At 42.3% G+C, this 14,426-nt stretch overlaps 1 protein-coding gene and 1 long non-coding RNA gene across 6 annotated transcripts in view; one reads left to right on the top strand and one right to left on the bottom strand.

The window, feature by feature from the left end:
• The window catches only part of NPY2R (neuropeptide Y receptor Y2), a 49,449-nt gene extending 46,941 nt beyond the window's left edge, over positions 1 to 2,508 (bottom strand). Inside the window, exon 1 of one of the 2 annotated variants that reach the window (XM_083172142.1) lies at positions 2,145 to 2,508. The gene's annotated coding sequence lies outside the window, so the exon portion shown is untranslated. The remainder of the gene's footprint in view (positions 1 to 2,144) is intronic. The other variant, XM_083172159.1, reaches the window with a different exon arrangement.
• The window catches only part of LOC146059706 (uncharacterized), a 95,148-nt gene continuing 82,882 nt past the window's right edge, over positions 2,161 to 14,426 (top strand). For 2 of the 4 annotated variants that reach the window (XR_014470307.1, XR_014470301.1), the window contains exons 1-3: positions 2,161 to 2,526; positions 3,741 to 4,082; positions 4,633 to 4,737. This is a non-coding gene — a long non-coding RNA (uncharacterized LOC146059706). The remainder of the gene's footprint in view (positions 2,527 to 3,740; positions 4,083 to 4,632; positions 4,738 to 14,426) is intronic. The other 2 variants (XR_014470303.1, XR_014470305.1) reach the window with 2 other exon arrangements.

The following is a 14,426-nucleotide window of genomic DNA, read 5'->3' as shown; positions in this document are numbered from 1 at the left end:
TTTGTGCTGAATAAAATCTATATAATATATAGCTAAAAAAAAGGTGTCTGTGTTGCGTAGGTCAGTATTCTAGACAAATATAATAGGTCCAGCAGCAACCATATATAGCACTGAAAAATCCTCTCACAGTGTCCTGATTATTGTGTTGGCACTGTGTGTAAAGTTACTAGGTCACACATACACTGTGATAATGAGTAGGAGATAATGGGCGGATGCTCTAAATGGAAAATGTAGTAAAAACCCTGTTATCTGGTTTTCACTGCATTTTCATATGGTGTTTTGCTGGCAATACCCTGTAGAGGCCTATGGGCTTCTCTCTGCAGTGCTGTGTGAGGGATCCTTCACGGATGCCTCCCAGCATGCCCTGCGGCCGGGCCGGCACTCTGCGCATGCGCTGAGGGTCTCCCGGGTTTCAGACCTGGAAGTCCATGCATCACAAAGGACAGCTCTTATCACAATCAATACCATACATTGATCACCCTTCACTTCTAACTTTTATTTGTTTAGAGCAGAGGATTCCTAACAGTCCAGATTTAAGATATTCATGTCTCAGAACAGATGCATACTGTACATCAGACTATCACAGGTACTAATTACAGCAAGTCATCTATATCTAGGCAGATATATATTTAAAAACAGCACCGCTACGGTGCCTGCGATAGGGAAACTCTGGATTAGAGCCACACCCTCTCGGTTCATTTGTTTTTAGAAAAAAGTGTATCCCCTTTAAGGTGTGTACACACGGCAGGATATGCCGTGAGATGCGAGTCCCGACGTGATCAGATCGCATCGGGATTCGCATCTCACGACATGCCAGAGGGGCACAATTTACACTATATAGTGCAGATCTGCACTATATAGTGTTGCCTGCCCTCTCTATCTGGCTGCCGATATGCGCTCACATGGGAGCGCGCAACGGCAGTGCATCGGGCTCGCAAGCCCTAAAAAAGCTTGCGATTTGCATGCGATTTGGCTTCCGATGTTCCCTATATCGGGAACATCGGAAGCCAAATCTTACCGTGTGTACACACTATTAGAGATGGAAAATGTATTTAACTTGTTACACAGAATACAACAACATAACACAATAGAAAAACAACCAAGTAGTGCATACAGACTTCATGATACAAAATGCTAAATAGGAAATGACAAATAATGTCAATCTTTTAACTTAGAAAGTCTTTTTTCAGTTATGTATAGTCCACTTTTACAGCTGATACTTGGTCTGTGTTGTGTGATATGAATTTTATAATTTTATATTAAATATATTGCCTACTATTGTTGCTTAAGAACTTTTAACTGACTATAGCCCACTTTCTAAACAAGACAGTGACATACTGTACATAAGAGTCAATATATTAGATGAGACTATAATGAGCACAATTTCAGATAGTAAATGTAGGTAAAGTTAGGATTTTTCTCCGATAAACATAAATTACAATTTTTCATTATATTTCATTTTCCAACTATTAAATTGTAACATAACTGTATTCCATTCCTATGTTTTAGTGCCTCCGAAATTGAAATATGTCAAGAAGACTTTGAATGATGTACACAGTAATATGGCAGTTTAATCAGAAATAACATGATTCATCCCAAGAAGTATATGGTATTACTACACTCTGGGCGGACTTCTGATTGTACAGTGCAGGTAATATTTGTGCACTATAGATTTGCACCTAATGAAGGCTGATAGCGATGGATGGGGACATTGTAAACCTATTGCACTGTGCATTGTACAATGCAAAACCGAAATAAAAATTACACACACACACACACAACACAACACACACAAAGTAAAAACAAAGAGTGCACATTTGGATATAGCTCCAATATGATTGAAGAAACATTGTAATAATCTGCCTGACTCTTACATAACAATGTTTTCCCATGTGTCAGTGACTACAGTGAATGAACACTGTCCATGTGATTAATATTCTATGTCTAGTGATGGCAAAACCTACAAAATAGCTGCTAGTACAGACAGATGAATACAGCCCACGCTAACCCTGCTCCCACTCACAGACCCACTGCACAGTATTGCCCTGCTGCTGTAAGATGTAGACATTTGGTACCCCACTACCTACTATACTGTAGCTAATAAATAAGGACAACAACAAAAATATTTACTCTTTGAAACTTACAAGTCAGCTTTCTCTGTCTGGTGTAAAACTGGAAATAAAAGTTCCCTTCCAGTATTTCCTTTTGTTTTCCCCCAAGTCACATAAGATGCTGTCCGGAGTCTGTGCAGGTCAGTGTCCACATTCTCCTGGATGCAGCAGCCCAGCCAGCTGTAGGATGCACGGAAGCAGGGAGGGTAGTGAGCGCTGCCAGCGGCAGAGAGCAGCACACACACACACACTCACACACACACTGGTTCTTCTTCTCCCGGCAGCAGCACTGATCTCTTCTGCTGCACTAAAAGCTGCTAATTAAAGACCTTGGGAGTCAGGGACGCAGACCAGTCACTGCCTCTGACAGGCACTCCTCCCAACAGTCCCTGGCTACACAGCAGTCCTGTGGAAGGTGAGGAGTGGGTGCAGGAACATCACCAACACAACCTTATATAGTGTTTTGGGTGTTTTCTTTCCTTTCAAGCTGTAAGTGCAGCTGTGACAACTACTGTATAACTCTGAGATCTGCATTAAAGTTCAAGCGGTGACTTACTTTCCTATGCTATACTCAGCTTTTTAATATGTCTAAATATATTATTTTAACCTTGCATTTCTAAGCATAGTGAGCTGGAAGCTATTGTCCATAGTAACAAATACTAACCCTAAATTGCATTTCTACAGTATTATCCATTACATACCATAGCCTGTGTGGGTTCCTGTGCCTTTTGGAAGGCAATAGCCTGTGTGATATCCCATAAATTGTGCACAAGCTTCACCTACTGTACACCTGTTCTGCACCACAATGGCACAATATGTACACATAAACATATATAGATGGAATAATAGATATTAATGTTAGACACATCCAATTCCAAAAGGATACAAAAAAAGCCTTGAGGTTTTGAAGTATACAACTAATGTCATTTATTAAAAAGAAAAAATACTGAAGAATGATTGGCTGTTAAGGCATAGAGAGAGTCTGGATATTACATTAGCTAATGATTTACTGTACTGTACATTTGTTATCAGGTTTCTAAAGGAAAAGATCCATACATTGCACTAAGCCAAACCATGATAAATGTGCTTGAACTCTACTGTACAACATTACTTGGCACTGTCTGACATAGTTTGTCTCTACATAAACATAATTTCCTCTTCAGAAATCACAATATCTACAGTATATCTCCATTTCCCCTTTAGCGAATTCACTCTGTACCCTAATTAATAATATATGATTTGCTTCTCTGGAAATCGATGCATTTTTCTTTCTAAATATACAATAAATAGATATAAAACAGTAATCCAATCGTTTATTTACAGTGCGCAGATTATGTGCCCATGCTGCAATCAAATTGCCAGGAGGATTAAACTGCCAAGTACAAAGTCTTATGAACAGCATTATCCATTTTATTAAAATCCTATTCCATGCAGTGCCCAGCATGGGTAGAGCACATGTTCTGCAAAGCATCATTATTACTGTATCTCCTTAAATGGGTTTTTATTTTCATCACAGTTCAAAATACTAAACCCTGTATTCTACAGCAGCGATAACATATAGAATTATTTTTCTGTTACATAGCAAGTAAAGTGCTTTTTAAGAATGCATGTGCTTGTCATATTTGTTAGCTGTCCTCCTACAGATCCTACCCTGTGCAGAATCCCTGTGGAGGGAGTCCAGTGACACACCATACCTCCCAACAGCTATCTCTCGCTAATCGGGACACTCGCCTGGCGGCGCCTATGAAAAGGGGCGTGACCTTGCGGGGGTGCCATATCCTCAGGCCACGCCCCCATTTCCTACCTCTCTGCATCGCTGAATAGAAGCTGTGTGCATGAATCTACTCCCTTCAGGCTGGGGGGACTCCCAACTGCCTTTCCCCCTACCGTGGGACACTGGCGACCCCAGGCAGGATGCGGGAACACCTCCAAAAACCGTGACGTTCCCGCGCAAAGAGGGAGATTTGGAAGGTATGCACTCACAAGGAATATAGATAGTAACAGTGTAATTTGACATATTACTGTAGATCAGGCATGTCCAAACTATGGCCCTCCAGCTGTTGTGAAACTACAAATCCCATCATGCCTTGCCACAGTTTTGTTATTAGGGAATGCTAAAACTATGGCAAGGCATGCTGGGATGTGTAGTTTCCCAACAGCTGGAGGGTCACAGTTTGGACATGCCTGCTGTAGGTCAAGAGCAGAGCTGTAAGTGGAGATTTATAAAGAGAGCTGGTAGCATTTAACAAAAGGGCACTGGAGGGTTTTCAAGGTAAACCTGAAAGTAGTTTAGCCCTGAGGTCATCAGCTCCTCAGGGGACATTGAACTTGTTTTTTTGTTGTTTAAGGTCATTTACGGGTGGTTAAGTCAGGGTTAAATTCTTGTTGCTAGTTAGATGGATTGTGGACCCTGCCTGTTGTGGTTAGTGGGTCAGTAACTATGTTTGAATCCCATTTGCTCTGAAGAATTTCCCTTGTACCCTCTATTGCATAATACAGTTTGTTTCTTTTCCTGTTGCAGTTATGTGTGGCTATTCTGAAATAATTGATAGAATATTGACATTTGTGAGGATTCCAACTCGAGAATCCCGACTGCCAACATCCCGAACATGAGTATGCAGGGCAGGTAAGCGTCAAGCAGGGGGGGAGGCATTAGGTGTAAGCACTGTAAGGGTAAGGCTGCTGGGGAAGGGGGAGGTTAGGGTTAGGCGGTAGGAATGGAGGTTTAAAGTTAGGCATTTAGAAGGGGGGTAAGTTCTGGGGCAGGAGGGTTAGGTTTAGGCTGTGGGGTAGGAATGTTAGAGTAAGGCTGTGGGTGTGGGTGTGTGGGGGATGTGACTTCACTCTTTAAAGTTTTTATCCATATCCCTGGTTAAAGTTTTACTCAGCATACACCAACAGGAGGTCTGACAAAAACCTGAACCTTCTAAAACCTATCCAGGATTCAACTGGGCCACCTTGTCTTGGTTTCATCCACATCTATGCAGTGGTGTCCAAATTCATAACTGGATAGGCAAACAGACCAATTCATTTTTTTTTATATAAGAGGTACACTGTATAATATTATTGGTTAAGGCTACTGTTTTACTTATAATTTTAAGAACAGGTTGACCCTTACCCAAAATGTTCGGGACCAGAAGAATTTTGGATCATGGAGTATTTTGTATTTAGTAATATTTTTATATTTCAATGAGGTATGAGGACTGGACCCATGTGTGAGCACAAAATGCATTTATGTTGTATGAACACATCAAACACATCAAACACACACAAATATATGTTATATGTGCATTAAACAAGGTTTCTCAGCATCCTAGGCAAAACTTCAGCTTACTGCTCCCATCCCCACCAAGACAGTCTTTCCAGAACCTACGGATAAAATGTGGAGGTGGCGTCTTAGAAGTCCAACCCTTGCCATTTGCATTTAGTTCAACAAGGATGCCTCTCTCAGAGTCATGCTTAATATCGTCATAGACTTAGGGGCGCTCCCCAGATTGTGCAGCCCCTAAACAGCTTCCTAATGCACCTGATAGTGTTTTGCAGTAAAGTATTCAGTCCCAGAATGATTTAATTGGGCTTGAACTGTATTAGAGTTTCAGTAAATTACTATTTCTATCCAATATTCTCAATGTCACTATTATTTTATGCCACTAAAATCTCAACATCAGCTTCCAATAACGAGAAGCGCAATAACGAGCAGTGCACCAATAAGATAATATGATTTCTTCAAAGAACTGGTTTGATGGACTCCAATTTTAATCAGAATAATTATACCATACATTTATTACATTGTTGCTTAGTTGAGTCTTATTTTCTGCAGTATGTTTACAGCAGATTTTCCAGCAAACCTATTCACTTCTAAAATGTGCATATGGCTTGGCTAAGTAGGATAATTAACATTCATTAGTATTAAGTATTATTTTGTCTTTAAATCTTTATTATTGCCAGAGGGAATCAATTTTTTCTACCAATGTATTTAGGGTAGACACTTACTGCAATATATCTAGTTATTTCTAAATGAAAGTCATCTAATATGGATATTTCATGTCCCTTTATCAAATGTGTTACAGCATTGTAAGGCATAGTAGTCCTGCAGGCAGAATCATTTTAGGAAATATAGCAATGCCAAAATAAACAGCCCATATGTCCTTTAGATCCTGCCATTACTGTCATAGGGGAGTCAAAGTATGTAAAATGTTAAGGAACAAAAAATATATTTCTTAATATATGAAAACAAAGTCATGGTTATTGCACATGTTTTTTGTTTGTGTATTTAGAACTGTCCCTGGAGCCTGGAGCCCACTTACAAGGTCAAAAGTGTAGTTCTCCAATCATCACAGCTTGCAGCCGGCGGCCCACCCCTGGCCGCTGTGGGTACTGCATCACCTTCCCTCATAGCAGCTGTGGGTAAAATGGATTATAGGCAGCTACAGCTCCCACAGTGAAGTTCGCATCACACTGTTTAAAATTTGAGGGCCTGGTGCACCAAATGTGACATCATGCTTGGCACAAGATTCAAACCTCCTCTTTATAAAGGGAACCCTTACTTTTTCCATTTGCAACTAATAATGAAATGGATGTACAGGGTAATTATATATATTTGTTATCTATAAAAAGAAACCATACATACAGTAATTCTTCTGACCGCTGTTTATAACTGATCTCTTCCATTGCTTTATTCCTTTAATGAGACTTGTCTCTGGATCCTCTTGGGTTTTTCGGGGTTGTTGAGACAGTAAAGGTGCCCATTCACCGGTGCGATATGGCCTTTTTTCATGAGATTGCGATGCATTGCTGCGATGGATCTCATGAAAACTGGCACATCACAGGTGTTTTTGGTGCGATTGCGATGCACCTCACATCTCAATCTCAGATCTCACTGGCTGCCACAAAGATTTGTCACAGCCCGTTCAGCCCTAATAGGATCACATGAGATACATTGCATGCAAAAGGACCGCATACAATGTATCATATGCGATCCTGTACCCCAGTGCCCACGTTGCATGCAAATTGTGTGCAACCAGTTGGTGAGATACATCTCACCAGTGTATGGGCACCTATAGACGGTGAGCACGGCTCTCCAACGTTTGTGAGCACGGCTCTGCAAGGTTTGTGAGCACGGCTCTGCAAGGTTTGTGATCACGGCTCTCCAAGGTTTGTGAGCACTGCTCTGCAAGGTTTGTGAGCACTGCTCTGCAAGGTTTTTTGGCACCCTGGGCAAAACTTATTCCTCCCACCACCACCCATACACCAATACCGGCTATGCAGAACCTTAGGCGAAAGTGTGAAGTTGGCGTCGTAGAATTTCAAGATCTGTTATGTTTCCTTAAGTTCAACAAGGATGCCTCTCTCAGTGTTACCCTTAGTTTTGTGGTAGACTCAGGGGCAACTCAAAATTCTGGAACCCCTAGGCAACTGCCTAAAGCTACTGTGCCTAATGGGTAGAGCCAGTCCTGACAGTGAGGTCTCCAGGCTCGAGGGGCCAATCTTAAAAGCCTGCAGATTGCAGAAACTACCAAGGCTTCAACTTTTTAGCAGCAAGTTTTAAGTTGCTCATACACTAGGGCAATTCACATGCGATTTGGGTTGTTTTCCGCAATCAGTCACATGAAAAGGGTCCAAATCACATGTTATTGACAGCAGGTACAATGAAATGCGCGGTCCTGTACACATCACATTGGAGCCTGCGAGTCACACCAGCTGCAGAAGTGATCTGTTGGATCGTGTGCGATACAGTATATCATGTGTGAAAGGATTGCATATGATATTTCGCATATGATCCTGTCGCCCGGGACCTTCGCAGGTGACTGAAGGGGAGGCTGCGTTCGACTTCTCTGAGGGGAGAAGTCACACAAGTGTTTGCCCAGCTTTGAAGAAGCATCTTTTAAAAGGCAAAACCAACCTTAACCTAAATCTTGTGGCTCACAGTCACAAAGGACAGCACTTTCCAGTCTCAGCTGTATTGTGTCAGATCTATTATTATCTGTATTTCTTAGCTAAACCAGTACCAGATAATAATCAAATTATGTTTTCCCCTCCAAATATTGTTCTGCGCTGAAGACAGACTACTGTATCTGTTATTTATTATATACATTTGTATTATCTACAATAGTGTAATACACTGCTAAGCAATATATTACAACTGTCACTGGGAATTCCCAGCAGCCTTCGGGAGCTGCATAAAAGGTCAGGAGAAGGTAACATGACCAGTGTCAGGTGGTAAGGTCAGTGACAATTGGAAGGGAGTGTCAGTTTATAGAGTCATCAGGGCAGCCTAGAGGTATGCCGGGCCCCGGTAAAATTTTGGGGTGTGGCCTAATCATGGGAGGAGTGGCCACCTCCCGTGATTAGGCCACACACACACAATGTTTAGAGGGGTTAAAAAAACCACTCTAATGTCAAGGGGGAGTGTTATTGTCCCCCCTCTTCAGCAGCAGCTGCAGCACACACCTACAGCATGTGCTGTGCTGAGAGTAGGCTCAGCATGAGCTCTCACCCTGTCAGTGAGATGCTCATGCTGAGCCTGCTCTCAGCCCAGCAGATGCTGTAGAGGTATGTGCTGCTGCTGCCTGGGAGGGACGGAGGGGGAAGGGGGGTTCGGACCAGGGCCCCGCCGGGCCCCTCCAGCAAGCCCGGACCCGGGTAATTAGTACACACTTCCCCCCCCCCCCTTTGGCTGCCCTGGGAGTCATGTGCAAGACCCAGTGCGCATTACAGAGCAGGTGCTGTCTGTGCTGCTGAGGTACTGCTAGGGGCATCTATTATTGAGCCGCATCTTAGAGCCCAGGGTGCGTGAGGCACTAATCAGGTGATGCTGTGGATCAAGGCCGGAGCCAGCATCAGTGCGGTGTGGAGAAAGGGAGCTGTGCTACAGCAGATTTAGGGGCTCATTTGTCACAGATCACATTTACAATGCCATCTGGGCGGAATATTAAGATGCGATCCTAATGGCGGATGTATCATCCCTGATGCGCAGGGACAGAGCTCCAAAGGATCCCATCCCTGCAATGTGCTGAGCCGGGTGACAGCGGGGTCTGCGCATGAGCGGTTAGCACTGACCGCACTGCCCCGGCAGCAGTGTGGTGTGTATCCCATAGGCTACAATGGGCTACCGCCATCTCAGAATGGCAGTAGCTCAGGGATACGAAGCGATGCTACACTTTGGGCATCCCCCATAAAAACCTATGGGGATGCAGCTGGTGGCGGTGCAGGAGGGATCAGAGATTCCTGCTGCGGTCCCTCCTGATACATTCGGGGGATACTTAATATTTGCGGCTAACACCCGAAAACAGGTGTTTTGGGGGATTTAGCCGCAAATATTAAATGAAAAATAGGCCCCTTGGAGAGCTGATAGCTCATGCACTTTTGAAGAAGAGTCTGCAACATGGACAACTGACAGGTCTGTTGGGACTCACACCTCACACATACTACAGGAGAGTACACAGCTACATCCAGTCAGCACAACTACATTACAGGAGCAGGGACTTATATTGTGTCAGAGAAACACAATGACGGTACTGCACACTGAGACAAACAAGTGCATCCGCCTGTGAGGGAGCTGTATAAGTGATAGTGACTAACCAGTGTAACACAGCACCAGTGGCATAGCTAGACATTTTCTAGCAGGGGTCGACAGGGGTAAGGTCGACAGGGTCATTAGGTCGACATGGGTAAGGTCGACAGTGAAAAAGGCTTTTTTTATTATTATTATTTTTATTTTTTTTACCCTTATGTCAACACAGTCAACATTAACAATAAAACGTACCACCACGTATTGGATGGTAGGACATGAAATACCTCCTGTCGGCACATGTAAGCTCAAAAAAACAGTAAAAAATAACCCATGTCGACCTAATGACCCTGTCGACCTAATGACCCATGTCGACCTAATGACCCTATTGACCTAATCAATGTCGACATAATGACCCTGTCGACCTAACCCATGTTGACCTAATGACCCTGTCAACATAACCCATGTCGACCTAAAGTCTTGTCAATCTTACTGCATGTCGACCTAAATTCATGTCGACCTAAACTCACGTTGACATATCTGCATGTCGACCTAGTGATGTCGACCTAATGCTTGTCGACCTACTTGGCGGTGACCCAATGACCGTATCCCTTACTAGCAACTACACCAGGGAGTATAGACACTCATCGTTCTAGGGTTGCTATAAGTAAATGGTCACCATCCATAGGACATACTGTACATTTCACAAAGCGTTCTTGAGTAAACTGGATGTTATTTCTGGAAAACTTTACAAAATTAACTAAAAGTGCACCAACGTACAGTATATGGCCATTTGCATAGACTGAGAGGTGGGATTTAAGTTTTTGGTATGGGCTATTTAGCTAGAATAACTTTAAAGCTTTAAAGTATATTGTTTCTATATACAAAAGAGTGAATGCACAGCCTACTATTGAAGGTTTTTTAAGGATCACGCTCAAGATGGTAACTTAGTTGTTACATAACATTTACCTAGTAACAAAGTTAGGGTAAGCTTTCAAGTGTAGCAGGTGGGACCTGGGACAGACCCCCAAAAAAACGGGACAGTTAGGAGTTGTGCAGTGTAGTCATCTCTATTCCTTATATGCCTCCTACATATAGCACTGATTTAAACCTAGTTTAGCAGAATGACCCTACTACTAGAGCAGTTGCTGTTGTTCTTGTGGTTTTGTAATAAATGTCATTTTTTTACTTTGACAGAATCACTGGTGTCAGTTACTCAATTTAATTTTGCACCATTAAAATCACCCATGAGGATGACCAATATTTTTTTTTTTATTGCAGCCCTATCTATTTATAGTAATTGGATTTCAGTGAAATGATTTATGTTAGGCAGCTTTTGATGAACACCAACCAGGTCTTTAATCATGTCTTATATTTCAATAAATACTCCAGTGATATCATCTGGAAGAGCAGATATTAAACTATAAACAAACCTATTTTCCTTTCCTATCCATCCTTACCATGCAATAAAAAAATACCCTAAATTAAATTCACATGATTTGGCACATGATTACACATGATCTGGCACTAACTATGCCTATTCAAACCAATAACATCACTGCTGTGATCCATACTCCTAAGTTCATATAATATTAGTGTGACTGTGGAACACAAACAGTATTAGAACACCTCCAGAGAGAGGTGTAGCAAGGGTGGTTCTAAAGATACTTCAGATGGCGCCATATAGGCCACTGCCGGTACCCCTTTTAGCTAGCTCGGCCAGTGCTGGTCTCTTTCCAAATGCAGTAAAACACTCCAACCTAGGTTGGACTCGGGTGCTGAACAGGGTTACTGATCAAGAAAGCAGCTGCTATGTGTGGAGGGTAGTCGGCCCTCACAACAATACCAGGAAAAATAAAAGCTAATAGCAGAACTTAATTTAATCAATGAATTCCAAGTGAGGGCCCCTTAAGGTGCCCATACACGTCCCGATGCAGGCGTGCGTTTTGAGCTTAAATAGCACGCATTGCATCGCATTGCATGCGTTGTGCATGCAATGTGATGAAAAGCAAGTACAAAAAGTATGTGCAGCACATACTTTTTGTACTGTGCGATGAGATGCCGTAGGAGCACTCATCTCAAAGCACACATCGCACCCGCTGCATCGGAACGTGTATGGGCACCTTTACACTTGTGAGATTTTGTGAGATTACATTCAATTTGAGTCAATTTATCTGACAAGATCTGATGTGCCATCTGACAAAATCTTATGTGCCTGATGTGTAGGACACAATCCACAATCCTGTGCCATTGGGTATAACCAAGAAATTGGAAGAGATTGAACCTCCTGCACATAGGATAAATCTCGAGTCAATCAGGTTCAATTTGTTGAGAAAATAAGTTGACAAGTGTAAGGGGGCCTAAAGTTTAAAAGACAAAATTTTACTAATGAAATAAAGGAAAAACACAAAACATTTTCATCAAAACAATCGACTAAAACAACACACAGATTTATAGGCGGGTTCTACACATTCAGTGATAATGTTGATCTCTCAGTCAATAGTAGATAATTTGGAAAAATTATTTGTGGGGGTTGGTGCACTTTACCACGTGGTACCACCGCTATATGAATTATGCTGGAGCTGTGCCCAGTAAGTCCTCACTAGATTTTACGGCTGATAAATAAAAAGCCTCTGGAGGAAGGTATCTGGAGCAGCATCACAGTAGGTCCAATGAATCACTATTATCTCACGTATATATGACAATAGGTTTACTAGAACATCGGAGGAATGTCCGCAGGAGATACTTGCTACACAGTGTCTCACGCCATTACCACGAACATCACAATGGAGACCCTAAATGTCTGCGATTAACAGGGCTAGAACATGTTCCCGCCACTATTTGTGGTGATGACATTCAGGAAATTTATTATACCTTTAAAGGTGATTCCCTCTACCCAAACGGATTAAATGAAGCAATGGAATTAAATGTAGTACTTTAACATTACTAATTGTTTTTGGGTGTTTTTTCGTTCTGAGTGTTAATTTTTTATTTATTTTTATCTACCATAAAATGTATTTATGCTACAAATTATACACGGGTACTTGGTTTTTGAATTTATTGAGTACTTGATTTTGGTATCTTTGTACATTATAACTTTGTTATGTACACATTTGTATATGATAACATACAAAAGGGTTTTTGTAACCTGCGCTCTTTAAAGAAGTGTGATAAATCGTGGTGTATGTTGCACGTATTGATAAATTGGATTTAAGCAAATGCCAGAGTGTATAAATGATAAAATTACTTTATTCAAGGTTTAACAAATGTGGGGGTCAGGTACTCCTGTGCAAGCAGGAGTGGCAATGCTGGGCTATGCCTGGTGGGGTAGGATGGGGCTGGTGGGTGGGGGGTAAAGGGGTTAAAGTCAGCGGTGATGCAAAGGGTACAGTCTTGGTCGGATTGTGCATGTTCAAGTGGCGCGGGAGGCTGGCGTCCCACCTGCGGTACACTCTTACCTGACTCCCAGGTCCCTCGCTGTCCTCTCTGTAGGTCTTGCTGGGCGGAAGCAGTGTCTTGCTTCCTCGTTCCTACCACGGTGCCTCCAGGCTTCTGTGCGTCCGTGACGCGAGCAGTATCACGAGATCCCGCTCGTCCACTGCTTTGTAGCATTTCTGCATCTTCTTTCTGTAGTGCAAGACTTCCAGGCCCATACACAGTAGAAGAATATCTTTCCAATCTGGCAGGTTGGAATGAAAATCTGGGAATTTTTGATAGTAAATTGCAGTTGACAACTTGCTCCTAAACATGGAAAACAGACAAAAATTGGTCCTACAGACAAATTGGTATAATCAATTTATGCATATCACTGCTTTTGGCCATTTTCCAGCGTTTGGGAGCAAACGGTTGATTGTAACTTGTTCCCAGAAATTTCCATATTTTCATTCCAACCAGCCAGATTGGAAAGATAATCTTCTATTATGTATGGGCCTTCAATCTAATTAGCTGGGGAAATGATATTCTCAGATTTTTACAGTATTTGCAAAAACAAATGGACTAAACAGAGAATATACAGCAGCAATAAATAAACCATAGTGTTGAACTAGCACTTCAAGATGTAATATAGAAAATACAGTAATATCATTTTCAAACTATAATTAATAAAGTTCTTAGATTTTTTCTTCATTTCCAGTATACTGTTTCTAAATGTAAATAATGAAGAGATTTTAAAATAATAAGAGACTCTTGAAAAAATGTAGACCAAAATGAAAACGGTTTCATATACATAAGGAGATTCCTTATGATTATAATTAGTTTTGAAAAAAAATTATACTTCAATCATTTATAAAGGCCTTTCTGTGCTTATGAGTTATTGGATACTACTCAATGGGGCAGATGTATTAAGCCTTAACAAGAGATAAATGCAAGGGTGATAAAGGCCCTTATTCTGGTTGGTGCGGTAATATCCGCGTGCGTTCGTGCAGCCAATGTTTTGTGTCTGCGCATGTGCAGAGGCGTCTCTGTGCATGTGCGAGCGGGGCGTACGGCCAAATCCCGCATGAAATGTGAACACTCCGAACAGGGGGTGGAGAGGGGCGTGAAGGGCTATTTGGGCTCATTACCATATGCATACGCCCCGCGTTTCATGGGCGTTCCCATGCAAACGCTGGGCGTACGTATGGTAATGCGGCCGTGACGCACGTGTAGGGGGCGGACATATGACATCGCCGGATGTCAGCTGCCCGCCCAGATCCCTGCTTTTGCACAGAAAAATGTCCATGTGGTCTGAGGTTGCGGGAGCTGGAGGACCACTCGGTCCTGCATTCGATGGTCTGCGACCATCGAATGATGGGGGAGGTTCCCTG

The sequence above is a fragment of the Crinia signifera genome, chromosome 1, assembly GCF_055691185.1.
Source record: "Crinia signifera chromosome 1, ASM5569118v1, whole genome shotgun sequence".
Lineage (NCBI taxonomy): Eukaryota > Metazoa > Chordata > Amphibia > Anura > Myobatrachidae > Crinia > Crinia signifera.
This window is presented reverse-complemented; position numbering and strand designations above follow the sequence as displayed.